This window comes from Zonotrichia albicollis, chromosome 19 (assembly GCF_047830755.1).
Source record: "Zonotrichia albicollis isolate bZonAlb1 chromosome 19, bZonAlb1.hap1, whole genome shotgun sequence".
NCBI lineage: Eukaryota > Metazoa > Chordata > Aves > Passeriformes > Passerellidae > Zonotrichia > Zonotrichia albicollis.
This window is the reverse complement of record NC_133837.1, coordinates 3,980,248-4,006,705: the sequence shown is the minus strand read 5'-3', so window position 1 is coordinate 4,006,705 and position 26,458 is coordinate 3,980,248. Positions and strand designations below refer to the sequence as shown.

The window sequence follows — 26,458 nt, the reverse complement described above, 5'->3', positions numbered from 1 at the left end:
ATGCTTGGAGTAGAAGCAGTTTTGAGAGGTGCTGTGCCTGCAGATGTAAGGCTGTAACTGTGTGTATGCTGACAAATCAAGTCCTGCAGACCTCAGTGGGATTACTCATCTGCTCAACACTTTGGCCAGGAAAGGGCCTGATTTTAACTCCTATTTTAAAATAAGCTAGAAAAAATAACCTTTATATGTAAACCTATTATGTATCTTTTATAGCTGGTATTTCAACTGTGGCTTTGTTGAAAATGGGAGGCAATAAACAGATAAAGGTTGCTAAAGCATATCATGCTTTGAGATTTTAACTTATAAAATGATTGCATCTGTGTATGTCCTACACATCCCTGCCCCATAATTGGCCTGAAAACTCCTGTTAGACCTGTACACCTCAGTGCCCCTGTGTGGGTAAATCACCAGGATATTCCCAGGGCTATTTTTAAATGTCTGAGATTGCCAGAATGTTGGAAACCTTTTGTGATAACCTTGCTCTTTTGGGTTACTACTAGCTGCCCTCAACTTTGACAGTGTATTTGAAGTACAGCATAGCTGAAGTCAGCTTTTAGAAAATGCTGAACAGGAAGGAAAAATGAAGTTTAATGAAATACAGTGTACTGTAAAGTGTATTCTCAGCTATTTTCATTTAGTATGGGGTAGAAGTTTATTTAAGTACATGAAAAAATATAATAAAATTTTCATTTGTTTAAAAATATGTTCTCTAAGAAGTAAAGGAAAAATACTTTTTTTTGGTATTTTTGAAGTTTAGTCTCTGTTAAAAGTCTTAGATCTGTGCACAGTGGCTGACAGTAAGGTGTTCTTGATGTCATCCCATGGATACAAATTTTTTCACACAAATAGGAACATATATATACTGTTACACTGCATTAATAATTATATTTTCCCAGAATACAAAGGATTTTCCTTCTTTACCCTAAACCTTGGCTGAGCACTTCCTCAGAGCATTTATGCACAATTCTTCAATCTGTATTTCCTTTCAACTCATATTTATATGAAAATGCTCACAAATTTTACATGTTTACCTCATTGATGCATGAACTGAGCCATAGAAATGGTGAATTGCTCAAGATTATCACTAAAGTCAGCAGAAGCATCAGGACTTCCAGGAATCCTTCAGCACATAGTTGAACTGAGTTCTGTGCACTGTGGTGAGATTCACGTGTAAAACTGGTGAAATTCAGACAGATAAATCCAAATTACTTAGAGCTGTTCCAGTTTACCATACTGACAAACTTCTGTGGCACTTTGTTGCTTTGAAAAATCTGTTTGACTTCAAATGTGTTTGTGGTTGTGGCAATGAATTTCCACCCGAAACGCCAGATCTGCTCATGAGTGAGAAACCTTAGGGTGTCCCAGTCATGTGCCCTGTGTGATGTCTCTCATTGACCAGGACAATCCTCCTGTCCTTGTTGGCAAGAGGAATAAACTTGTGCCACGTTGAATGCACCTGCACCCTTCAGTGTGCCTTGCTGTGGTACTTCATGCCCAGTGTGTGATGCACTCAGAGAGCCAGGCCTGGCTGTTAGAGGATTGTTGCGGTGTGTTGCAATGTCCTGTTTTAAACTTCCCGTCCCTTCCCAGGTGTGCCTATCCCTTCTCCCTTCCCCCTCGCCCCTCGCTGAGTGTGCCCTGTCAATCAGGCTAACATACCAGCAAGGCGTCGTGTGATTGGTCCCTCAGGCCTGGGGGACATTGGATAGGTGTCCCCAGTCCCTTGAGACCCTGCCCCTTCACCTGGTTGGTGGCTCGCCTGTCCCCTCCCCTTCCCCTGCCCTGAGCTTTAAAGGTTAATGAGACCATGCGGCTTCATTCTGTTGGAGGAATTGCCCCGGCTCAGACCTCTGTACCCGTGGAATAAACATCTGGATATAACCCTCCAGCAGAATCCACTCTTTCCTTCTCTTCACCATCGCCAGAAGCTCTCTCTCCTGAGGTAAACGGAGTCCTGACAAGCCTGGACTTGCGTCTGTGCCCCGCTGCAATCTCCAGCAGCCAAGGTATCTCTGGGGTAAAGCACCACAGTGCTGCCTTTGGCCCAGCAGCGAGGGTCAGAACTGGCCCAGGCACCATCTAACTGGTTATATTGGGATCATATTCCAATAGAGGATGGCAGAGCATTGATCTGCAGCAAAATCTCTGAAGTTGCACTGGCAGTCCCTGGAAGTGCAGGTTTGTGCCTGTGGGGAGGGAAGGCAGAGGTGCCCGGTGTGGCTGCTCTGAGCTCAGCAGATGCCCTGCCTGTGATGTCATGTGCCACTGCTGCTGCCTGCCCACAGACTCAGGACCTGACTGAGCAGCACTTGAACTGGAGCCATTAAGCTGGTTGTTAGTAATCTTGTGGCTGCTTTCCAAAAGTGAGTGAAGATAGTTGACCTTTGCCTTGCAATTGTAAAACAGCTGAGTGAAAAGTGCTTGGCCTCTTTTTTTCTTTTCCTTGTGGGCACTCCATGGTAGAAGCTGCTTCTGTGGTTCCTGTAACCCTGGCAGGACAGTGGGTCCCTGCTGCCTCTGGAGCAGTGTGTGGTGCTGCCTCTCAGGAGATGCTCACTGACAGCTTTCTCTAAATGCTGTTTGCTGAGCCTTTTCCAAAGAAAGGCAGGATTGCTGCTTCCTTCTGACACTGCTGCAGCTCTCCAGCTTTGTGCTTCTCCTGTTGCTTCACAGGAGCTGCTTGGTGACTGGGAGAGGTGAAGGTGCCCATTCCTGTTACTTAAAAAAGTAAAATAAGGAAGCTGAGGGATTCCTACCTGAAATCTTGATTTACTCTTTTTTCACATTGAACAGTCCTGATGCCTTTACAGTCTTCACCTTTTTTTTTTTTTTTTTGCTATATATATTGAAGTTGGGAGGAGTTAAATTCAGTCTCAGTATTTGTTATTTAGGTTTTATGTCCCCCACAACTATCAGCCTTCATGCCAAATAGCCAGCTCTAAAGTGTATTAATACGTGCTGATAGTTAGGCAGGAACCAGGGGGAGAAAAGAGAAAAAAAATCACCATTCTTTGTCATCTCATTGTAATTTCTCTACTGCTGTGGTGCTCTCAGAGCTGTTTCTGTGTGGTTAATGCAGGAGCACTAAACGTATTAATTAATATCTTAAATTTTAGAATTGTTTTGTTTTTAAACTATAAACTACTGCTTCATTTCCTCTTTCTCCTTCTGTCACAGGGTTGGGGCATAGCTGGAAAGTGTTTTTCTAAAGAAGTGAATAATCTACTGTTCCCAGTAGATGTCATCATAATTAATTCAAGGGTGCTTAGAGATTGTTTTTATGACTCAAACAATCCAGGTGGTGTTTTAAGTAGAAGGTCATCATCTTGAATTTTGAGTTTTTTGCTTTTGTGTGATGCACAAACCAGCTTCCTTATGTGCCAAAAGAAGAGTTCCTTGATAGGATTTTGATCACTTCACAATTTGGTTCAGCCAAGTCAAAGTTACTTTTCCCTTTCTGATCATACACTTGACAGTCCCCACAGGTTCTGGCCACATGAGTGTTTGTCACCACACTTCTTTTCTTTGTCAGCCCTTAAGAGAATTGAGTGTTTGCTAACAGTTGATGCTGAGGTGGCATTTTCAGTTCCTGCATGAAAACCATTTTTCTGTGTCAGGACAGAGTGGAACAGTTTCAGATGGAGGCAGGAAGATGATAAATGAGGGGAGCACTCTCTCCCTACTGCCCTTTCCCCTCCCTCCTCTGTCCTTCACCTGCCCTGGCTGTTGTGTCCTGGTGTCTGTCCTAGAGAACACAAATTCAAGGCTTGCTGAAGAGATGGGCCAGTTTTTTCCTGGTTTGAGAGAAGCTGTTTTTACATTCACCTTCCTCTCCCTTCTTTACACACTCCTCCATCTTTTCCCATTTATTGTAATGGGATGGGACTCCACGTGGTCTTAATGATTTTAATATATGAGAAACAATTTTCTAAATAATGATTGAGCCAAATTGCAAGCACTGTGTGCTTTATAGTGAAATAGGTCAGATATTAGAGTAGGTTGCCCAGAAAAGTTGTGGAATCCCCATTCTTGGAGATTGCCAGGCAAGTCCCTGGGCACTCTGATCTGCTGAGAGTGCTTTGAGCAGGAGGGTGAGTTGGGGCTCTTCCAGAGGCCCTTCCAAGCTCCATCACTGTGTGAGTGGCAGCCCTGCTGTGTGTGATGGTTGATTTGTAGAGCTGTGCCTGGGTCGTGTTCCCTGGCTGCTGGCCTTGAATCAAGATGATAATTGCCATCAATATGTGATCAATATTGCAGTCTGAGACGGCACAACTGTCAGAACACTACAGAGACATCAAACCAAGCACAGTTATGTGAAATGTGGTTGATTTGGCAGTTGGAGATCTGTGTCACAAAGAAATGCTGCTATGAGGGGCTGCATTCTTCTGATCTGCCAAAGTGTTTGAGGCCTGGTTTGAGTGCAAACTTCTCAAATATTGTTCCTCTTAAGTATGAAAGTAATCTGAAGGTGGGTTATGTTTCATTAACCAGCTTCTGTAGGCATTAGGATGAAGTGTGTGGGAAGGAAATAGCTGATCTTAACAAAGTGTCTGTTCTGTATTTGTAGAAGAACTTGGACCTGCTTAGATGAAGGTCATTTCTGTGCAGGAGACAGTTATGGAGTATTCCAGTGTGAAGGTGTAAAGTGGTCTTTGCAAGCAAGGAGTAAAAACATTCCACCTTAAATATGACATCTGTATTTTTATTTAGAAGGGTTTTGTGATGGTTATTTAAACTTGTCCCTGAAAGCAGAGAAGGATGAGCTCTGAGCTGCCTGAAGGCTGCAGGAGTTGTGAGTGTTGAACAAACACTGGCTATGGCCAGTGCTCAGCTCAGCTGCTTTGTGCCAGTGCCCCAGCACGTGTTGCATTCTGTGCTGACCAGGGAGATGGTGCTAATTTGGAGCTCAGCTGCCTTTGCCAGTTGAATGGAGGAGCTGTTGCAGCCTCTCTGCAAGGTCCAGCTTGTGCTCTGCCAGGCATGACAGACAAGTGTTAGCTCAGGCATAGCAGCAAATCCCATTTTGGCTTGATAAATTATTTATCTGCTTTGTTCAACCTGCTTGTCAAACTGCAACCAACATGACGTGCTTTTGTTTTTATTTACAAAGATGCTGCCTCCCCTCTTTGGTCAGGTGACATCTCTGTTGTGTTAACTATTGTGATTAGGGATTGTGGGAGAATTTCAGATCAATAACATCTGTTACTCTCGGACATCCTGGGTGTTAATGAACTGACTTTGATTAAATTTCTTGTGTTAAATGAAAATGGTAAAACTTGATTGCAGCTTGAGGGAAGAAAAGAAGGATTATGAGTTTTAGTGGCATGTATTAAGGATTGGGAGTGTATTCATAGATTCCCAGTTTATGTGCAGAGTCCTGCTAATTGCTGGAGGAGGCATCTTGTTTGCAGTGATATTCAGACTTTTCTGATTTCTCTCTACAACTAGTAAGGATCCAACTAAGCAAGGGAAGATAAGAAATCCAGTTTTTCTGTGTAGAGCTCAGCCTCACAAGGAGTGAACTATATGACCCCTTGATAATATCCCCTGTGCTTTAAAATTGCCAAGGGCTACATACCATAAATCAAATACTAAAGCCTGAACTTCAGGAAAAAAAAATGCTGGGCTAAACTAATCCTATTTTATGAAAATGTAAGAAAATTAGACATTAGTGCCCTAACAACACTGGAGCAAATAAATCTTATAATCTCAAATTGAGCAAAAAGGTGCTTTAATTTACCAATTTTGATTATTTTTACAGTTGAAATCTCCTAGAAGAACTACTAAAGATAATGGTTGGACATTGCTGTGAGAGTGAAGTATTGTATTATAAGCTGTTTTACTAGAGATGGCAGATTTCCATACTGGCTCTTTATCCCTGAATTACTTTGTTAAATTTTTAATAATTCTATTTATATGCATTTTTAAAAGGTTTGAAGAATCAAAGCTAATTTTACAACCGTAACAACAAACCTAGAGGAGATGAGTTTTGAGTTTTTCCTGTTGTCTTTGTGGCATCACCTTTCTGCTCTGTGCTGAGTTGCAGAATGTCCTTTGTGTGCTGGAAGTCCCAGGTGTGACAGCAGTGACACCGAGGTGTCTGTCAGCTCCATGGGTTTGTCTGCATTGTGTGGGCAAGGGAAGGGACTGGATCTTGCCAAGCTGACCTCGAGGTGGCTGCACCAAAGACAACCCCACTGTGGGATTTGATGAGTTCCAAAACTCCCACAGGAGTCTGGGTGAATTCTTTGCTGTGTTAGGTAAGGCCTGAGCAGCTCCTCTTCATTAACACAGTGTAGCAGAGGATGAGCCTGTTTCCCTTCTTCCCCCTGCCCTTTCTTTGTCAGTGCTGTGGGGTGGGTCCTAGCCAGGGAGCTGAAGCTGAGACTTGGGAATAAAATATTGATATAGGAAGGTGACCAAGAGAATGCATTTGTTCTTTCTCTGCCCAGCCTTAGAAATGGAGCATTTGTGTAGCTCTCTGTTTCACTGGGGCACTGGTGAAAAGATCCACCAGGTCCAAGTGTTTTATGTTTTACTTGCTTCATTTAGCTAGGAAAGCTGCCTTTGATCTCTGTAATTTCCAGTTTTCTCTGAAAATTGTGTTAGATTTAAAATGCAAATGAGTGGGTGACTTGTGTGTGCTGCATTTGAAGGTAGATCAGGAGGCTGATACTGCAGCAGTTTGATACACAGCTCTTATCTGCAGCTTCATCCCCCAGCTGTTCTTGCTCTTTCATTTCCTTTGCTGGTCCTGCAGTGGCAGTGAACTTATCTCCCAGGCTGGGCAAGCACCAGTGACTGGAATAATTAATATACACTTGGAAATCAATGTGGCTTTTGGATGCTTTGGCCCTTGGAAGAGAAAGTAGCATAGGAGAATAATTTCTCTGACTTTTGGAGTGGGCTGCATTTGTTTTCATTTTCTACATTGGGAAGTGCTGGATAAAATAGCCAAATCTTTTCAGACAGACCAGCAGCATTGTCCATGTCAATCTGTCAAGCCTGGGGCTTGTCCTTGTTTGTCACTTTGAGGCCCCTGCCCTGTTGCTGAGTATTTAAAGCTCTGTGTGAGTGGCACATGCCTTCAGCTTTGAAGACATCTTGTAACACCTCCTAGGAGTAGGTGTTCAAATGGAACAGAAAATGTTGTGAAGCAGAATGTCTGTGGTGGAGCCTGAACTTGTTCCCATGCCTTGTATGCATGATTGGTGCCACCATCTGACAACTCAAGTGAGAATTGCTGTAACTTTTAAAAAAAAACTTAAAAATGTGTTTTTTCATGATGACATGTGCTAAACACACGGAGTTGTACAGCTGAGCTCTAATGGAGCAAAAAGTGAACTGACAGTCTCCAAAACTGCTCATGAAAATTATTTTTAGGATATTTATTATATTCCTGAATCCCAGATGCTACTCTACAATACTTCCTGATTAGTGGCTAGATGCATCTGAAATTTGCATTTTAAATGGTTGTGTTCATAATTTTCCTCAGCCTGTGTCTCTCTTTAAGAAAAGAATGGTGTTTTCTGTAGATACTGACTAGAAGCCCAGTTTAAAAATGTTTTAAATGTCTTGAAGAGCTTAGGCTTTTTATCCCCTTCAGCAATGACTGCTTACTTGAATTTCTCTACCTGATTTTGGATTCTTTTGTCTCCAACTGTTTGAGGTTGTGAAAAGCAAATAGTCCTGATATTGGGAACTCATGAAATCAGTTGGGTTTTGATCCTGTGGTGGCAAATCAGAACAGTGACTGGAATAAGGCAAAAGCTAGCAACAGCTATTTCTGTCTGGGAATCAGATAGTCAGCCTCTGTGGAGTAATTAATTTAGAATGGTGATGTTCAAATGTTACTGCCCTTTATAAATAAAATATAAGAGAATACTCAACAGAGTAGAACTCTTGTGTTTGTACCTGCTGGCTTTGCTGCTTTGCATGGGTTCGTGTCAGGCTGCACGCAGGGCTGGAGCTGCAGCTGGACCTCGTGCACAGACAGCAGAAAGCTTTTTTCCCCCCTCTCTTCAGCTGAACTCTAATTATACTGTTAGTCTCTAAAACCTCTCATTTAAATAATTTGTCTCTGGAATTCATGCTTTCTCCATGGAGCCAACCTACTTCTTGCCCTAACTTGTACTAAAACTCTACAGGTTTACATGGAGAGGGGAGGGAAGTGCTGCTGTTATGCAAAATTGGTTCCCTTGGGAGGAAAGGGGGGAATTCTTCATGAGTTATGTATGAGCCAGCAGGTTCCACTCATCATAGCAGCTCTGCTGGTACTGAAGACTTGTAGTATGAGCTAGTCAGCCCTATGGTTTGTGAGAAATTGGCACAAAATTTTTAAATTCTTGCAACTCTTGCTGAACTTGAGTAGATTTTGCCATTATAAGCCCTGATGTACAGTCAAATTTTGAGTATTCTTTTGTTACCTACCCTTCTTTAGCATAAGTATGAAAATGATACTTTAACCATTTGATCTGGTTTTTAGTTACTGCTGTTATGGTCTGCTTGGAAAGAGCTATGCTTAGATTCCTAATCTAAGTGGATTTATTTTAGAATAAGTAGGATTTTAAGCTGCAGAAGTGTGTACCTTTTGTGAGTGCCTCTGGAAAACCTGCCACTTTTGCTTGGCAGGTATTTCCCTGAGCTCCTGTGCAGTTCAGGTCTTGTGCTCTAATCTTTACTGCTTCTGGGGACACAACTAATCAAGGAAACTCTTGGGAAGGGGGAGGGAACCAAGGGTTCAAAGTGCATCCTGCAGTTGCAGAAGGGAAAAGAACCAAATGCAAGGAGGAAGATGAGAAGAAGGTGGCATCCAAGGACAGTGAACACTTTTAAAGATGAAATTTGGCAATTAAAATGTTCTTTTTTTCCTAACCTTGCCTTTGAATTATGCTTGAATTTTGATGACATGAACATCAGCTTGACAAATTTGCCTTGTCCAGGCTATATTAGGGGAACCTGTTGTTCATATGTTTCACAGCTAAATTTTGTTTAATGATCTACATGTCCTCAAAGGCTGCTTGAACAAGATGTATCCTAAAGCCTGGCAGTGCCCAGGCAGGGGCTGGCAGTTCTGCTCCCTGCTGACCAATGGAATGGAGGAAGCAGAAGTTGCTTCTGCTTCCTCCTTGTCTTTGCTTCTATCCCTATTTCTTAAAATACATTTTGCACTACCACCTCTGCTCTACCTCTCCTGAAACCATGGTTTGTCAAAAATGGTGTGGATTTGACTGTTTCTGCCAGGGTGTTAAAACTTTCTTCCAGCCTCAAGCTGTCTTGCCATTTCCTTACACTTCACTGAGAAGAGATACATTCCTCATTTTTCTTCCCTGAAAATTGCCTGTGAGGTTCACAGTGTCACTTGCTCTCTGCCAGGATGGGCAGCTGAAGATTCTTGTGACACTCCCTAAAATCATTGAATTGCCTAGGTTGGAAAAGACCCCTGAGATCATCATCCAACCTTACTACCTAGAAAAATTCAGATTTAAACCAACAAACAACCTTCTCTGCAACGTCACAAAAAATAAAGATAACCCAAGTGATTATAGCTGACCCACATTTCCTGATTTCCACCCTTCCCATTACAGCTTGTTGTGTCTGGAAATCTCCCAAGCTGTTACCTTTGCTCTCTTTAGGTAATGTTAGAAGGAAAGGCATAAATAGAAAGGCTTCCAGCATTTCTATAAACTTTGTTGAGCTTTCTTTCCTTTGAAAAGTTTGTGTTTCAGTCCACCTGTCTCTGTTTGGATTACAAACACCTGCATGATGTCGCAGTAAGATTAGAGGCACTGTTGATTCCATTTGCATGATGAGTAATAAATTCCCCCTAAAGCTTGTTTGTTGAGAAGAAAACATTATTTTTAGCATTCCAGAAAGGCTGAAGTTATTAAACATAGGGCAATATGTTGATAAAAGAGCTGCTCTGCTGGCTGGTCAGCTACTGAAAAAGATCTGTGGGTGGCTCAGGAGTGCTGCAGGTTGAAATTCTGTGGAAGTGGCTGAATTACCCCCCAAGGGTATTTTCTGAACCCTTTGGGGCTCCCTAGTTTAGTCCTCACAGAGAAAATACTGTTACACAATCTTCTAAGTTTGCTTTGACTCTAACTGGATTTAACTGTTCTTGGACAAAATTGCAGTCAAAGCTGAGAAGTCTGGCCATACCTAATGAAAATCTTCTAAAAGCACCTGTTTTCCTTTGCTCATTGTTCCCAAAACTCCCAGTTTGCTAAGTGGGAGGGAGAGGCCATCATCCAAATGGGTGGGAAGTAACTCTCACATCCTCACAGCAGGGATCAGGTAACACTCCTGGGGTGTGCTTGGCTTTGCCAAGGCTTTCCAGCTCCACAGACAGATTTGAGCTGACTTTTCACATGGCCCTTGGACTGGGCCACCTGTATCAGTCAGCTTTCTCCCACTCACTGTTGGTTGCTACAGGTAATACTCAGTTTATTGTACTTTTATAATGGATTTTGTATTGTGCTTTAAACTTTCTTCAATGCAAGTAAATTCTACTCTTCACAGTGTTCTGGGAGTAGTTCCCATCTGAAGTGAATGATGCAATTTTCACAATTAAAAGAAATAGAAAACTGTTTACACGTAGGTTTTTCCTTTGTACTGTGAATATTTGCCGTTCTGCACTGGGCTGGATGGAGCCCTCCAGTGCTGTGTTGGTCAGAGCTCTGGCCCTGGATCATCTCCTCTTTGTGAAAGGTGTTGGCTCCCCTCAGTCAGGCTGGGGTGACTCCCCCAGCTGGAGGCTGTGCCTGCCTCTTGTGGCCACACCTTCTGTGCATCTTTCTAAAACCCATTGGAATCCATCTGCACATTACAGCATGAAAGCCTCATAACAAAAACAGGTACTGTGTGGAATAAAGTCACTTCCTTCATTTGAAACGTGCTCCCTAGGAGTGATGCTGGTTATTTTTTTCTTCTTTTCTCTCCCTCTCCCCTTGCAAGAGACTATAGCAATAGCAAAACATTTCCCCTGTACTCCTCATGGGGAGAATTGATTTGCAAATGTCTTCTTGTCATGGTTGCATTTTTTTTTTCTGAAAAGGAGATAGGGAGAGTGATCTCTTACAGTCCAAAACCCATTCCATGCTTTGTTTTATTTTGGTTCTTTTTGCAGCTCTTTTAGTTCAATTTTACCCATCCCAAAAATGCTAAATATAAGTACTCATGATACAGAGGGGCTGACAAATTTAGTGACACAATACTTTTGTTTTGTTCTTATGAGAAACAGATAATATTTCTAATTTATTTTCAGATGGCTGCCCCTTTGATTGTATTATAATTGCTGAGGGGTAATAGTTTAAAATCCTTAGCTTCATACATTCACAGTTCTTTGGCTTTTTGGTTGTGTTTTTTCTCTCACACATTATTTTCCATATTGTATTTAATCTCACATTTATCACTTGGCCTTTTAGTATTACAAGTTACCAGTGTAACTGATGAATTTTAGGGTTTGAGTGCATTTCCTCACTCTCTTGATGAACTTTTTCTCTTCACCCTCTGTTACTCTCTGGGGTGGCTCCTGGAGCTGCAGCCAGTCCTGAGGTGCTGTGGCACAGCCTCCCTGTGCTGCAGCCCCTGACCCTGTGGTTTCTTCTTTAACCACCAAGGCTGAGGTTCCTGTGTTGTTAATGAGCACATTTGTGGGGAGGGGTAGCCAAAAGTGGAATTGTTGGGTTTCTAAATGAAGCAGCTCAAATAAACCTTAGGAAAGCCTTGTGACTATTTCCAGTTTATCTCAGTGAATGATTCATCTGCCCTCTATACACAGTCACATTTTTATTCTCTCCTGCCCCTGATGAAGTGGAGGTCTGAGGTGATGATTGCTTTTTGCTTTTATAGCTTTGCCAGAAGAGCCCAGCCTCCAAACAGCTGCCTGACTCAACTTAATTGGATATTTGCTGTACTTCCAGGGAGGGTTTATGGCTCTGGACTGGCAGTATTGCTGCAAAGCAGCTGGGACCAAAGCAGCAGCTGTCATCTCATCATATGTATTTTAAAGTCTTTAGATAATGCCTGCTCCTGGTTGGTGAGCACATCCCTGAGCTGGCTCCCACACATTGAGCTCTTCCCAGAACTCCACTGCAGGGAATCTTTTTGAATGCATCCACACTAAGGTGAGGTCTGCAAATCCCACTTTGTTGTGTAGGAGTGACTGAGCCCTCCTCAGGGCCCTGGGGGGAGTTTTTGTGGCCAAGGCATTGACTATCCCAGTAAGGGAGAGTTTTCATGCCTTAGCTTTTATTGTGACTTCCAGCAGAGATTCTGTGCTGCTGTGATGTGCTTGGATGCTTCCAATTAGTCTGTGGTCAAATAATGCAGCCTCAGGTGTCACTGACCTGCACTGGGATTTCCCTTCCAGGTTATTCCAGCTGAGCCATCACGAGGTCTGGTCTTGTTCTAATTTGTTCTTGACCTGGAACAATTCTTCTAATTTGAGACAATAATTAGGAGATGGTTTTAGTTATCTCTGATCTTTTCCATAAAGAATTTTGTGCCTCAGCTGTCTTGACTTTAAGATTTTGGAGCAAGTTACTGCTTTTGGCATTTCATATCTGCATTTCTGCATTATTCATAGAAGGAGACTCTTGGATTTTTTTTGTTCTTGCCCACAAGCCAAGAGAGCAGCAGTAGACTTTCATTGTCAATATAGCTGATGTTCCTAATAATATGTTATATTAAAAAAATGAAATATTAAAAAAGTTAAGGCAGCTTTTAGCACTTTCATATTTTCTGTTCTGAGGTAATGTAAGTAGTGTCTCTTTCTAAATTAAAAAAAAATTATTCCTCTGTTAGGATACTGGTTTTCTTCCTGACCCTGAGTAACTCTGGGCAGCTGTTCCTTAGCCCAGTCCGTGGGACAGTGAGCTACAGGACACTGGTGTAGGTTCAGTCTGCTCATGATACAAAGTTCTTTTCTAACTTTGTGTGAGTAAATGGCATTTAAATGCTTCATTTTCCTTTTATGGAGAGCACTGGACATGAACAAATGCTATTTTATTAGTTCTGAAGTGAAAGAGGAACTTCATTGCACAAGGGGATTTTTTTAAGCATTACTTTGATGTGCAGATGTTGCCCCCTCTTTTTTTTTTTTTTTTTATTCTTCTCATTTTCCCCTCTCCCCTCCCTTCCAGTGTGTAACTGAGCAGTTTACTTTCAGTAAGCCCCCACAGCTGTGATTTTGGACTTTTGCTGAGGTAGAATGAAAATTAAAGTTGCTTTGGAGTGCTTGGGCCTTGTGCTTTCCCAGTTGAAGTCAGTTTAGGAGTGTTTTGGCATCAGTGGCTGTCCCAGACCATCATCGCTCTGGCACAGTGTGCTCCTTGCTCTGCAGTGTCATCTTCCCTCCTCCTGTCCAACAGAGGAGATCATTGATGTCTTTCCACTTTCTGCTGTTCAAAGTGACATCTGGGGCTTCTTTTTGGGCTTAGACAAATGCCATTTAGTTCTGATAGCTTTTGTTGTTTTAAAGGGATGGTTTTATCCTTTGCCATCTGATTGCATGTCTGTGGTTCAGATGCCTTCTCTCCCTCCCTTAGCAGAGCTTGTTCTTTGCTCAGCTCCTGAGGAGTGTGTGTTTGTGCAGGCTCGGCTGGGAGGGTGTTTTTCTTTTCTCTGTGAAATAAAAGGCTAAGCTTTCCTGTTTAACCATAAAAAGCTCAGCAATTTCTGGCCAAATTGAGGCCACTGTGACCCCAGAATTTGTTATTCCAGACTTATGAGTACAGAATTGTGGGTGTTTAATTCGGTATCCTATGGATTCTCCACTAATTGAACCTTCATGTAATGATGAGTTTGGAGAAGAAAGGAAAATGGATTAATGTTGCAATGAATTATAACTTTTTTGACTCAGGCCTGTTGTGACCCAAAAATAGGCTAAACTTAAATGTCATTAAAAGATTTCTGGGATATAATAGTTCATTATTCTTCCATTCCATTGGTCAGCAGGGAGCAGAACTGCCAGCCCATGCCTGGGCACTTCCAGGCTTTAGGATACATCTTGTTCAAGCAGCCTTTGAGGACATGTAGATCATTAAACAAAATTTAGCTGTGAAACATATGAACAACAGGTTCCCCTAATATAGCCTGGACAAGGCAAATTTGTCAAGCTGATGTTCATGTCATCAAAATTCAAACATTATTCAAAGGCAAGGTTAGGAAAAAAGAACATTTTAATTGCCAAATTTCATCTTTAAAAGTGTTCACTGTCCTTGGATGCCACCTTCTTCTCATCTTCCTCCTTGCATTTGGCAGCCTGAAAACAATCATGCATTTCTCCTGAAAGTTCTCATGGATTGAAGATCAACATGAGACATTGGTGCAGCAACCCCACAGTGTTTTTAGGGAATTTGGTGTGTTTGCCCCACTGAGGTTTGCATATGCCAAAGGCACAGGGGAAGCACTGAGGGAGCTTTGTGCTGCAATATTGGCACTTGTGGAAAAGATGGCATTGATGGGGGGTAAGGGAATTGCCCAAGGCTTTGTCATCAAATTGCTGAAGATACAATGTTAATAATATTGACACACAAGTTGTGTGCCTCATGATCAAAGACCTATGGAAAAGAAATGAAGGATTTATAAGTTAAACCAGTTGTTTGGGAAACTGTGGATTTGGAAAGATTACTGGGCATAACTGCTTGGTGCAGTTTGGTTCTACTGGCTTTTGAAACTGTTAGAATAATTGCTCAGAACAACCTGTGAAGCAAAGTTGTGATTAAATATGTTTTCAGAAAGGTTAGTTAACTGCAAAATCCACTGAAATCCATTTTTTCTGTGTGGTTTTTTAACATATATTTTATGTAATGTGTTTGCCTTAGTGACTGTTTCTTTTGACACTAAGATTTGCTTCTTGCAGGCCCAGAAGTTTGAGTTCAGTGTTAATCATGGCTTTGGTGAACAAAGATCTTTCAGTACATTTGTTATTTGGATTCTTTTTCTCTTAGTAGAACCTGGCCAGGTGGAAATGACCAGAGCTGCATCTCCAGAGCTGGCTTGAACAGCGTGTAACAATGGGCTGTGTTAGCTGTCTTTGAACTTCGGGTTATTAACATTAGCATAGTCCTGGTTGAGTTTTTGTTCTTGTTGTTGTTGTTTTTTAAACCAACCAGGTTGAGGTTTTTTTTGTTGGTGTCTTTTGCAGTGTGATTGATGAGCTGCCCCAGTCCATTGAAACACTGTGCAGGGAAATGTGCCCTCTCAAACCTTTAAATGCAAGTCCCCCAAAAATCTTTTTGCAATAAATGCCTTCTTGATTATCCTTTTTTTCTCCCCCATTCAGTTACATGAGCAGGAAAATCACTGGTGTTTCTGTAGTGTTGTACAGTAAAGCTTCATCTCTTTTCTGCTGGTTTGGTGAGATTGGAGACATTTCACATTTGTGGGTTGAGTGTTCTAGAGGCAGTGGTGCAGGCTGCCCCCAGTGTGGTGTCACCTGCACACTCAGGTTCTTGCAGGCTCTTGGGGTGCTTTGCATTATGCAAATGGGACAGGAATGAGTCAGAGATGCTCAACACTGGGATCAGAAACCATTTGCAAGTGTCTTCCTCTTGTGTGTGCATGTCCTGCTCGCAGCAGGGAAGTGGGAACAGCCTGCAGTTACAGGAAAACGAGGAGAGTTCCCTTTTCTGTTAAATATTCTCACCCTGAAGATCAGCCAGACTAAATACCTGTCCCTTCCCTCTTCAGTTCAAGATGTTGCTAGACATAAGTCAGTAAAAACATTAAATAAACCTAATAAAAAAAATGCACTGATTAAAACCATCCCTCTGCAGGTGACAAATCTCTGCTAAATATCACTGCAGTTCCTCAGTGGTAAATTAGTGGCTTAAATGCCTTAAACAGTGTTTTTTATCTTGTAGAAAACTGAGCTCTCATGTCACACTGAGCCAAAATGTTGTTGGCTCTATGCACTGAAATTGCCTTGATTTGTGCAGGGTAAGCTTCATTAATTTCTCTTTTTTATAGTCAATGCTGCTTTATAAGTGAGCTTCTAATCTAGTTAAGAAAATGTCTTGGTTTGATTGCATGCAGTTGGATCAAGGTTCTGATGGCAAAAATTCATTTCTGCCAGGATGGTACAATGACACAATTGATGGTGCTGTTCTTTTTGTGGGGAAGGGATTGTTGGTGCAGCCCTGACAGGATCGGGTCTCCCTTTGTGGCTTCCCCAAAATGAAATGGGTGAGAAGGGTTTTTGGAAGATCTGCACGTCTTCCCCATAATGAGAGTTAAATTTTACATTTTAAATGAATAGATCAGAGGTGGGGCAGCAAGTTCTGTGTATGTACAAACAGGGCTGAGTCAATAAAGAGCTTTGTGTGGAGACTGACCAAATTCCTAATTGTGGCTGTGTCTGTATAATACAATACAAAATCACGAGGGCTGTGAGAGTGTGAACAGGCCTTTTGTGGGCTGAATTAAGACATGTTTGAAAATCATTGGCCAAGAGCAGATGCATGGGAACTGTGCTCTGAGACTTATGGAGTAATTGGTCTGAACTGACAGGTGAGCCTGCTCAGGAAGAGATTGCATCTTGTGGCACTGCTTTTTCTCCTTTCTCAGGTTTTTGCATAACTGTCCTAAAGTGCTGCTAAATCGTCACATGGAACCTCAGAGGTGTTGCAGGATCTGATTTAGAGAGACTGAGGCTTTTACTGTCCTGCACCATAGGGCTGCATTTTTTCTGGGAAAAATTAGGAGCTGTTAGCTGTTTGAAAAACAAATTTCCACTTATCTTACAGCCATCAGTCTGTTTTTAATTCCTTGCATGGTTTCTTGCTTACCTCTGTTTCCCTTAACAGCATTACTTAATCCTGAGGCATCATCCTGAGCTTATTTAATGCTAAAATCCAGCATGCTTTTTTTTCCTTTTTATTTTCTTTCTAATTTTTTTCCTTAAGTTTCCCTATTGTTGATTCATGGCCAGCTTCCACCGAGGCAGGAGGACAGTAGCCACCATAACCACTCTCTTATATATTTGAGGCTGTTTAATACCTTCCCAATATTCAAATCCTGAAGATACAGAAAGAAGAGTTAAGGGATGGTTCCATGCTGCATCTCTTGAATACTCTGTATTAAAGCAAGGTTAAAACTGTCCCTTCCTGTGACTGCTTATTGTCAGATGGTCACAGAATGCAAATTGCTACTTGGTGTTTATCCACCCTGTAGGAAAAATCAATGAGCAGCCTCTGGTCATGCGCAGTTTTAAGATCTTTGTTTTTCAAATGGTTTGCTCTTTACTGCTGCACTCCCAGTTAAAGATCTGGGAATGGTACTGGCTGCAGTCTCAGGAAATTAGTCTGTAATATTCTGCAATATATTAAAATTACACTGATGTATTACTTACTGGTTATGTAGTACAGATTTAGAGATTCTCCCTTCCAGTATGTTCTGTTAGAATTGGTTAAATAGGTACAAATCTAGCAAAATATTGACTTACAGCTATGGCAAACCTTGCAAAGCCCTGATTCTAGGAAATTGGCCTCCTGTTATCTCTGATTTCATGCTTTTTCCATCTGTCTCAAAATGAAGAGATTAGGGCTGATCCTAGCTATGTGTGTGAGGCAGATTATGGTAATCTTATTATTCTGATCTCATTACATTTAATCTCTAGATTTGAAAATGTCCTGCCTTTAACCCTTTCTTCAACAGCTACAAAAAATGTAGTGATAGAAGGTGATTGAGGTGTGTTCTACAAACTTTGGATTAAATGTTTATTTTATCATGAAATAGTAAAGCTTTCAAAGACTTTGCTACTTGGAGTCATACACTTTGGTGGTAGTGGTTTGTTGTTTGGGAGGGTTTTTTTGGTTGGGGTTTTTTGTCTTAACAGTTTAAAATGATGGGTAAATCATCTCTTTTGATTTACAAAGGATGCAATTCACATATGACACCAAATTAGTAGTATATATTACAGTTCAGAAGATTGGGAAATTCTTAGTTCCCAACAGGTCAGAATTATTTTATTCACTAGCTTTTCTGAAATGAAGTGGGATTTTCCAGAGTTTTGTCTCAGTGTGTGATACACAAAAATATAAAACTTCATGGAGTGTCTCGTCATCTTCTTACAAGAACATACAAGTTAATTCAAAATGCTGGAAAGTATGTAGCTGGGTAGTTAAAATGCAGAAGGAACAACTCAAATGGAGCATGAAATTCCCTGAGTTTTCCTTATCTACAGCTTCACTCTGGTCACTGGCAAGTCATTTCAATTCAACTGTCTGTAAAGGGTTAACTCTGGAGTTTGTGACAGAGGAGACTTCTGCACTGGACTAACATGTTTTACTGAACAAACATTGTCAGGTGGACTTTGAAGATTACAAGAGCTCTTTGTCTGAAAGCTGGGGAGGAAGCTCTGTGCTCTCTACACAGTTTTGGGCATCAATGATGAAACAAGGGGTATTGCTTCTTTAGGTCTGGAAATGAAAAGAAAGCAAAAGGACAGCTGGTGGTGGTGGGAGGTAAAAAGCAAATGTGATTCTGTCTTTAAAAGCTTGGTATTTTATTGTAACTCCTGTTTGAACGGATTCATAGGATAATTGAGATTTCATTGTACTACACTGATGGAGTTCTGGATTAGATAGTGTAGGGAATTCTTTTAAAAGCATTTGGATATTGCTCTGAGTGTTCTACTGGTCATCTTTGAACATGGAGTGTATTTGCCAGTTCCCATTCTGAAGCTTCATTTGGAGAAAGCAGAAAATCTGTAATAGTGCTTTGAGGCTGGGATAGGAAGAAACAAGTTCCTTGTGCTCCTGTGTTTGGTCTGTCATTTTTATAGGTCATCTAACAGTGTCTTTCTGTACAGTGGTGCTAATTGTTACATCAGGTTTTGAGAGAATCTGCAATGCTGGAACTTAACTGAGGTTTGCTGGGTGCAGTACAGGGACCCCCTGAGCTTCTCCTCTAGTTGGAATTCCTGTGCTCTGTAGAAACAGAATTCACCCAACTAATGGAACTTCACTGGGACTGAGCGACTTGGAAAAAATGTGAGCCCTTGCAAATGATGTGTGTTTGTTTTTTTCTTTCACTCTGTCCTGTCTTGACTTACTCCTCAAACACCTGGGCCAGCATAGCAAGGGGATGGAGAGTAAGAGGTGAGGATGAATGGCTGGAGGGAAGAAAATACAGGGAGGAGCTGAACTTGGCTCTGTGACAAACTCTGCTTGTGGAGTTGTGCTTGGGCTGTACAGACAGGACACTCTGTGCTGAGTGTCCTTCATACTGTGGTAGCACAGACATTCCTGGAGTTGCTCTGGGAACTGGACATGGGTTTAGGTTTGATTTTGTTGTGGTTTTGTGTTTTGGGATTTTTTTTTCATTCAGTGGCTTTTTTTTTGTTTTGGCATGGCTTTTTGGACTTGTGTGGGAGTTGACTTTTCTGTAATGTTGTTTTAATTTGATATAAAGAAGTTGTGCCAGGTGCACTCCCGTGCAGTTTGGATCAGCCACCCCAGGCTGGTGTGGATGGCAGTCTCCATTCCTGCCCTGGCACTGTGCATTTGGCCAAGTCTCATGATGGCAAAGCAGCCCTTTCTTTTTGTAACTTGAGCTATTTTTCTTGCAGTTCTCAAGAACTCTTTAAAAACTTGCCTTACCAAAAAATGCTCCTTCTATTGTGCATTCACACTGGGTGGTGATGGTTGTTTTGCTTTAAGTGCTGAGTTGCTGGCAATGTTTTAATATATTTTTAGATAACAGCGAAGTATTTGTTTTTTCAAATGAGAGGTAGGAAATTGCAAAGAATAAAGAATTGCATGAGCTGGCTCAGTGATAGCAAGGCTGTTCCATTTGGGGCAGTGGAGGAGGAAGGGGGAATGGCTGGTGAGGTAAGAGCTGGTGCTGTGACACTCCCCCAGTAATAACTGCAGCAAGGAGCTGTCAAGGGTGGAAGGAAAAATAAAGATGTTGAGAATTCATGTACTTTGACACTTGATATGAATCATATCTCCTCTGTTGGAAGGGGAGGGTAATTCATGTAAGCACTGTGAACCCTTCCTGTGGCAAACACAAAGCTTTTCTTCTTTTCTCCCCTGAACTTGGTTCTTGGCAAAGCAGAGCGTAGATTGCAGTCCCTTTAATCCCTTTGAGGCAGGGGTTGGCTCTGTAAACAAGATCCATAGGACTCCAGCACAAAATTCTAGCAAACAGAGTTGTTGAAGCCCTGGACTGATGAGGCAAATCTTTAATTTGTGGTGTCTGTTGGTGTAAGGCAGCTGCAGTAAGCCTTGCATCTGAACGCCTCATGCAGCCTGGAGATTGGATGGTGATTTTCCATAACTCTGTAGAAAAGTAATGAGGCTTTCTAGATTACTTTAAATATTATTTTCTGATCTAACTATCACTAGTTATTCTTTTCCATTTTGTGTGTGAAGTTTGCTTAATAAAAATCTTTGTCCTTCCATCCCACAGGCATTTATATAATTTTGTTTTCCATCAGTAAGCCTGGGAAATGTTGTGGCCACAGCTAAATTATGCTTTTCCAAAGGTGCAGGTGCAATTGCTGTTCCCATCCTAACAACAATAGGAAAATGTATTTTTATAAATTTAATTATTTATTGATAATCTTGAGATATATTGAAGCATAGGTATTTTATAGCTATGTATTTCAAGAACCTTCTTTGCACAGACTGACAGTAGTTCATGCAGGGGTTTTCAGACCCTGTCTGGGATCTCTTGGCACTTGGTTCTTTGGGCACTTTGCAGCAATTGTTCAAAAAAAATGATGTGTGGTCCTTTTAAAAGTAATTTTCATTTTTCACCTTAAAATGAGATTTCAACAACCTTTATTTCACTCTTCTCAGTAGGATGGGGATTGAAATGCACGATTGGGGAGGTCAGGACGTATTTAGAAATTGGGGAAAATGCAGTTCAAACACACGGTGATAATACTATTCTTAGATCACTGAGGCTGTGAAACGTTCTGGGTGCTGAGAGGAAATGGCAGCTTGAGCTTCATGGGCAGTGCTGGGCCTGTGCAGCTGGGGCTGAGCCGGTGCTGTGACATTGGGGCAGCGTCTCAGGGTACTGAAACCTGGGCTGTCCCTTCCCCTGTACTTTCCAATGCAAATTGCAGAGTATGCCCCGGGGACAGGCAGAAAAGTCCGTGTGGCTCTTAGCATGAAAGAAATGAGTAAACAGTGATTATCAAATTGTGATTGTTCAGTTGCTGCAGAGAGGTTGTTGCAGTTAGTGCTCACTTGAGGTTCTGTGTCTGAAAGGTGTGAGGTTTGTGCACGTGTGATTTTGTAATTTCCAGCACCATAAAGCCCTGCTTTCTGCTGTGTGCAGTTTTGCAATGTGTGGTAGGATGGAAGGGATGACTTTTGCTCTGCACCTGAGTGATGTAACCTGTAAAGAATTAAACTTGTCAGAAGGACCAGCAGCTGTCATTGTTGACAGTCCAGAGCACAAAAAGAGACTTGATGGATGGGCCCAGCAGCATTTCTTGTGTGTCCCTGAACTTCAGAGCTGTTTCATGCGTGAAGTCTGAGCTTTTTCTGTCTGCACTGCAGAAATCTTTAGATGTGTCTTGCCAGGATCCATTAGCTTGACCTGGCTGGCTGACATGCAGGTGGCACAGACCTGACTCTCCTTTCCGTCTTTATCCATTAAAGGTCCCAGCTTGTACACAGTTCAAAAAAAAGAGTCTTAACACTTGTGCAAATAAGGCTGTCATCAGAAAACACAAATACATCTAGGTCTCAGCTGAGTCACTTGCTCCTGCTTCCCCAATTCCCTTCCTCCCACTTGCAGCCAGCGAGTTCTGAATTTTTGTTGCCCCAGAGCAGGACTACCCACGTGCTCCTTCTTGAGCTCTTGTCCCTTTCTTCCCCTAATCTGCTGGGTTTAAATCTTGGAGCAAGTGGAACTGTTCTTGCATGTGTACATTTAGAGGTGGATTGCTGCAAGAATTTTGGAGAAGCTTTTTGTGTCCCTTGAAACTGGAACCAAGGGTGTTTGTGTCATGGCAGTGCCCACTCCAGCAGTGCTGCCCTGTTCCTTTCCCTCCTGTCTCCCGTGTTGCTTTGCTCCCAGAGCTCTGCCTTGCACTTGCTGTGGGGCCAGCGAGGAGGTGAGAAATCAGCCCCTCCCTTAGCTCTGCTGCACATCAGCTCTGCAGTGTGGGGGTGCAGCCATTGCACCGAGCAGCTCCCAGAGCTGCTGCCAAACCCCAGCCTGAGAGTGTGGCCTCTGAGCTTGTAGTGGGTACGAATTCCTGCTCAGCAGTAGGAATTCCTGTTGTAGTGTGTTGTTAAGTTTCTTGTGTTATTCCCCCAATTTATGTATTGTTCTCCCCTATTATGTGTAAAATGGTTTCGTCCCCCCAGTTTTTCCCGCCACTGCTAGCCTGCCAGCTAAGTTGCTATAGTAACCGCTATTCATAGTTGCCAATATGTAATTGCTCCTCCCCTGGTTTCCCTTATAAGTGAAAGTTGTTTCCTCCCTGTCCAGTCAATCACTCCCTTCCTCCTCCCAGGTTTCGAGAACCTTCTCCTCTCTGGAGATGGTGGCTGGCTGGGGTCCCAGGACACCTCCTTTACCTTTTGATTATTGGTCTCCATGGAGTGTCAGTTCTGTGAAGTTCATCCCCTCACCTTTCCCGATTGGCTCCGCCTGTACCCACCCCCCCTCCTTTATAATCCTGTTTCACCCCCTATGAAAGAACTTTTTCCCGGATGGTTTCCCGGTGTTTGGATGCGGCATCACCTTCAATAAACCGATGTTTAACCCCCGGGAAATGGTCAGCTCCGTTCCTCCCCAATCCCAGCGGTGTGAGCCAGTCCGCAGCCAGCACAGCCCGAGGCCCTCAGACGCCGAAGGGTGCTGGCCAGGAAATTCCCAAATCAGATTGTTCATTCTAAGTTCAAGATGTGTGCAGTATCAATATTATCAGTTTGATTGCTGACTGTGTTGAGAGATGCCTGCAGTTATCCTTATTCCTAAATAAAGGCTTAAATCAACTAGATTTAAATCTTATAGCTCTGTGTTTAGTAGAATAAGTTTTTATGCCTTTCAAGGCATGACTTAACTGTGAATTTTGAGGACCATCAATAAGAGATGCACAAAAATTCAGTAGTATAACTACAGTGTTGCATAGTTTTTTAAGATACATTTTTCAATGTGTCCTATGAAGTGTAATTAACCTAAGAAATTTTGTCCTGTAGATAATTACTTGTCAAAAATCATTCCTGGAATCTTTCTGACAAAGAGCCAAGTAAGACAATTTTACATTCTGTAAAATTTACAATGCTAAAATATATTAAGCAATCAGTATTGAATAAGAATATATGCTAGTAGAATCCTAAAGTTTTTACATTTTAAAACCAGATGAAGCAAGGTTGAGGTTTTTGTTGCTCTTTTAACTTGTCTGTAGTGTAAAATGGAAGTGTACTGAGTGCTGTAATAAAACAGTTTAAACAAAACCATGCATGTAGAGAAAAAAAATTTAAATATTATCTGTCCTGTAAATATATGCCAGTTGTGCTGAGAGCCTTTTTTACCACCACCCCTTACTTACATTATTGTCATTGATAGCAGAAATCTGCCTGTTCTGATCCTTGGAAACGTGTTGGAGCCTTTGCTCGTGCATTTGGAATAGCCTTTCACTAGAAAAAACTGGAGCAGCTGCAGCTCAAGTTAAGTTGCTTCCTTTACACACAAAAACTGAAAGTTGGTGCTTTGAACTCATGTAAGGTTTTTTTTAAGGCCTTTATGGGCTTGTACCTTTTCTTAGTGTGCTTTAAAATGCAGCAAATAATGTTTCTAACTGTACTTCCCACAGAAACATAGTTGTGTTTTGGACAACTTTTACATTTTTTCCCTTCATTTTTGCTTTGTAGTAGGCAGTGTTGGTGTGTGGCTTGCTTCTCACCAGATTGTCTGATGATCAGTGCAAGGCATGCACGTTTTTTCTTTTCACTTTTTCCAGGTTTTCTAAGTACATCATGTTGTTAATCACTCGGACTTACCAGTGCATCCTGGGTTATCAATCCTGTCATGGAATCACAGAATATCCTGAGTTGGGAAGGACCCAGAGGGATCATGGAGGGCAGCTCCTGCCCTGCCTGGGACAGCTCCAGCAGTCACAGCAGGTCCTTGACCTGTGGCCACTGTCACTGTCAGCCTGCTTTTCAAGCAGAGTGACCTCATCTAGGTGACACCTCCTGTCATGATGGGTTGAAGAAATGTGAAAACAGGAAGATGTTCAACAAGGATCAAAGAACTGTCAGAGTTATAGGCAAAAATAATCAACTGCACCCATTCAGGACAGGGAATAACTCACTAGGTATCAGTTCCTCTGAAAATACCCCAAACATTACAGTGGAAAATTGGTTGAAATCACAGTGATGTCAGCTCATGTTGAGCTGTACAGACAGGGCTGTGATACCTGCCCACCATGCAAAGTAATTCTTAATCAGTGCATGTAAGGCTGTGCCTGGGGAGCACTGCAGTTTGCTGTCCACAGGGCTGTGCAGAACTGCCCTCTGCTCACATACCCTAAATTTCTGAGCAAAGATCAAGTCCAGCTTGTCCCACTAATAATCATCATTCCTCCCACCCAGCTTTTCCAGCACTGGGCTCAAGGTTCCTTAGGTAGTGTGGTTTTTTTACAGGATGCCAAGTGTTCATAATTACTGTGTCTCCCTTAACATCCTTTTGGACTTTACCTGCTGGTATTTATGTACATCACAGCCCCTCTGTTGTGTACAAGCATTAGAATGGTTGTAGTGGAGAATGTCCTACATGAAGCAGTTGCTGGATGTCACTCCACTGATAACTATTCCTGTGTGGTTAAAAGTGATGTCAATTGTTGAGTTTCTGTGCTAGGGAAAGCAGTAATTGAGAGTGAAAGTGCTGGAGTGGTGTTGGGTTTGGTGGTTTCTTGGGCAGTGAAGTGTAGCAGAGGCAATGGTACACACCCTCTGTTTAGAACAGAAAGGACAGCTGTCCTAATTTCAGCATTTTTTCTATTTCATTCTTGATGGAGGAATTTTGAGAATTTTATATCTGTAGAGGTTTGGGGTACCAAGCATGAGGTGATTGAGGGCTGGTTGTTTGTCTGATTTTCGGCTGTTTGGAGGGCCTGGAAAGGCCCGGGGTGGCCTTGGGGCGTTTCAAAGGACGAGAAGAGGCTTCAGTTCTTTTCTCGGTCTCGGTGTTTATTAATTGTTTATCTAAAAGATTTTCTCTGGGCCCGACAGAGCTCTGCTCAGCAGCCAGCCATGAGCACACTCCTCTGTACAGAAATCCTAAACCCTGTGTCTCACTCTCTAATTAACTAATCCCTTCACCATTCACCCCGGTGAAACCCTCCTATCCTCATACAGGTGTCGTCTCCTGTGTAGGATCAAAGTCCAGCCACCAGGCACTTCTGGAACATTCCAGGACTCCCAAGCCCCCCAAGGGTGGTCTCGGTGGCACCTCAGTCCTGAGGTGCTGAGATCCCACAGTTGTTTGTGGTGCACTGCCCTGTGCTTCGTGCAAACCTTCCCTTGTCCTGCAGGGAATGTTCTGGTCCTTGGCTGTGGGATGTTCCAAGGCAAGGTGTGGGGCAGGCAGACAGGAGCTCTGCCTTCTGCTGCTGCCTCTGCTTTATAAAACCAGAGGCACTGTCCATGTCTGGGACAGGTGTGTCTGCTTCTCCTGAGATGGGGAGAAATGCATTCTGCATTTTCATTTTAGTGGGAGATAGCAGGACAAGTAGGACACATGCAAATAGAAGTAGGAGCTGCTGGGTATTCAAATAAAATTGTTATGCAAAGCAGGTTACAGAATGGATTTTGCAAGCTGTGAATGTCTGACCTATGGGCTGTCAGGCATGTGTATTTCCCCAGGGTGTTTTCAGTTTTACTGTAGTGACCAGCTTCATTTGTGTTGTAAAGCTCTAAAAGGACAAACACATGCTATGGCTGCTTGTTGTTCTTCATTACCTTTTCCAGTTTTTGAGACACACTGTCAAGTCCTGGCTTACAGTGGAGCCAGCACAATGAGAGAAGTGCAGAAAGTAAGAAATGTATAATTTGGATATGCTTTGCAAACTGCCACAAACCCACTGCTATTTCTGCTGTTTCTCTGTTAAGCTTGAAAACAATTCTGAAACACTCTCATTGGCATGTTTAGTAGCTCTTTTTTATTATTTTCTGCTGGTGACTTTCAACCTTCATCCCTCAGAGTTTATGCCAAGAGTTCTTACAAAAGCTTCCCAATTTCATTCCAGGACTGAAGGGTTGTAGTTGGCTGTACTTGGATAGATAGTCTAGAGCACATGATAACAGATGTATTTTATGCTTGGTGTCCATGTTGCTAAACTTGAAGTTGCAGTTTGAAACAGCCCTTGTAAGATGGCCTGGAATTTATAGCACTGGTGTTTGCAGCAGATACAGGAATAGAAACCAGGAGACCTTACTCTGACCTGTAGGTAAAAAGACTCCTTTCAAAATTTTTC

At 42.2% G+C, this 26,458-nt stretch overlaps 1 protein-coding gene across 2 annotated transcripts in view; it reads left to right on the top strand.

The window, feature by feature from the left end:
- GRB2 (growth factor receptor bound protein 2) overlaps positions 1 to 26,458 on the top strand; it is a 55,588-nt gene that overhangs the window by 11,171 nt on the left and 17,959 nt on the right. The gene's annotated exons all lie outside the window — the stretch shown is intronic.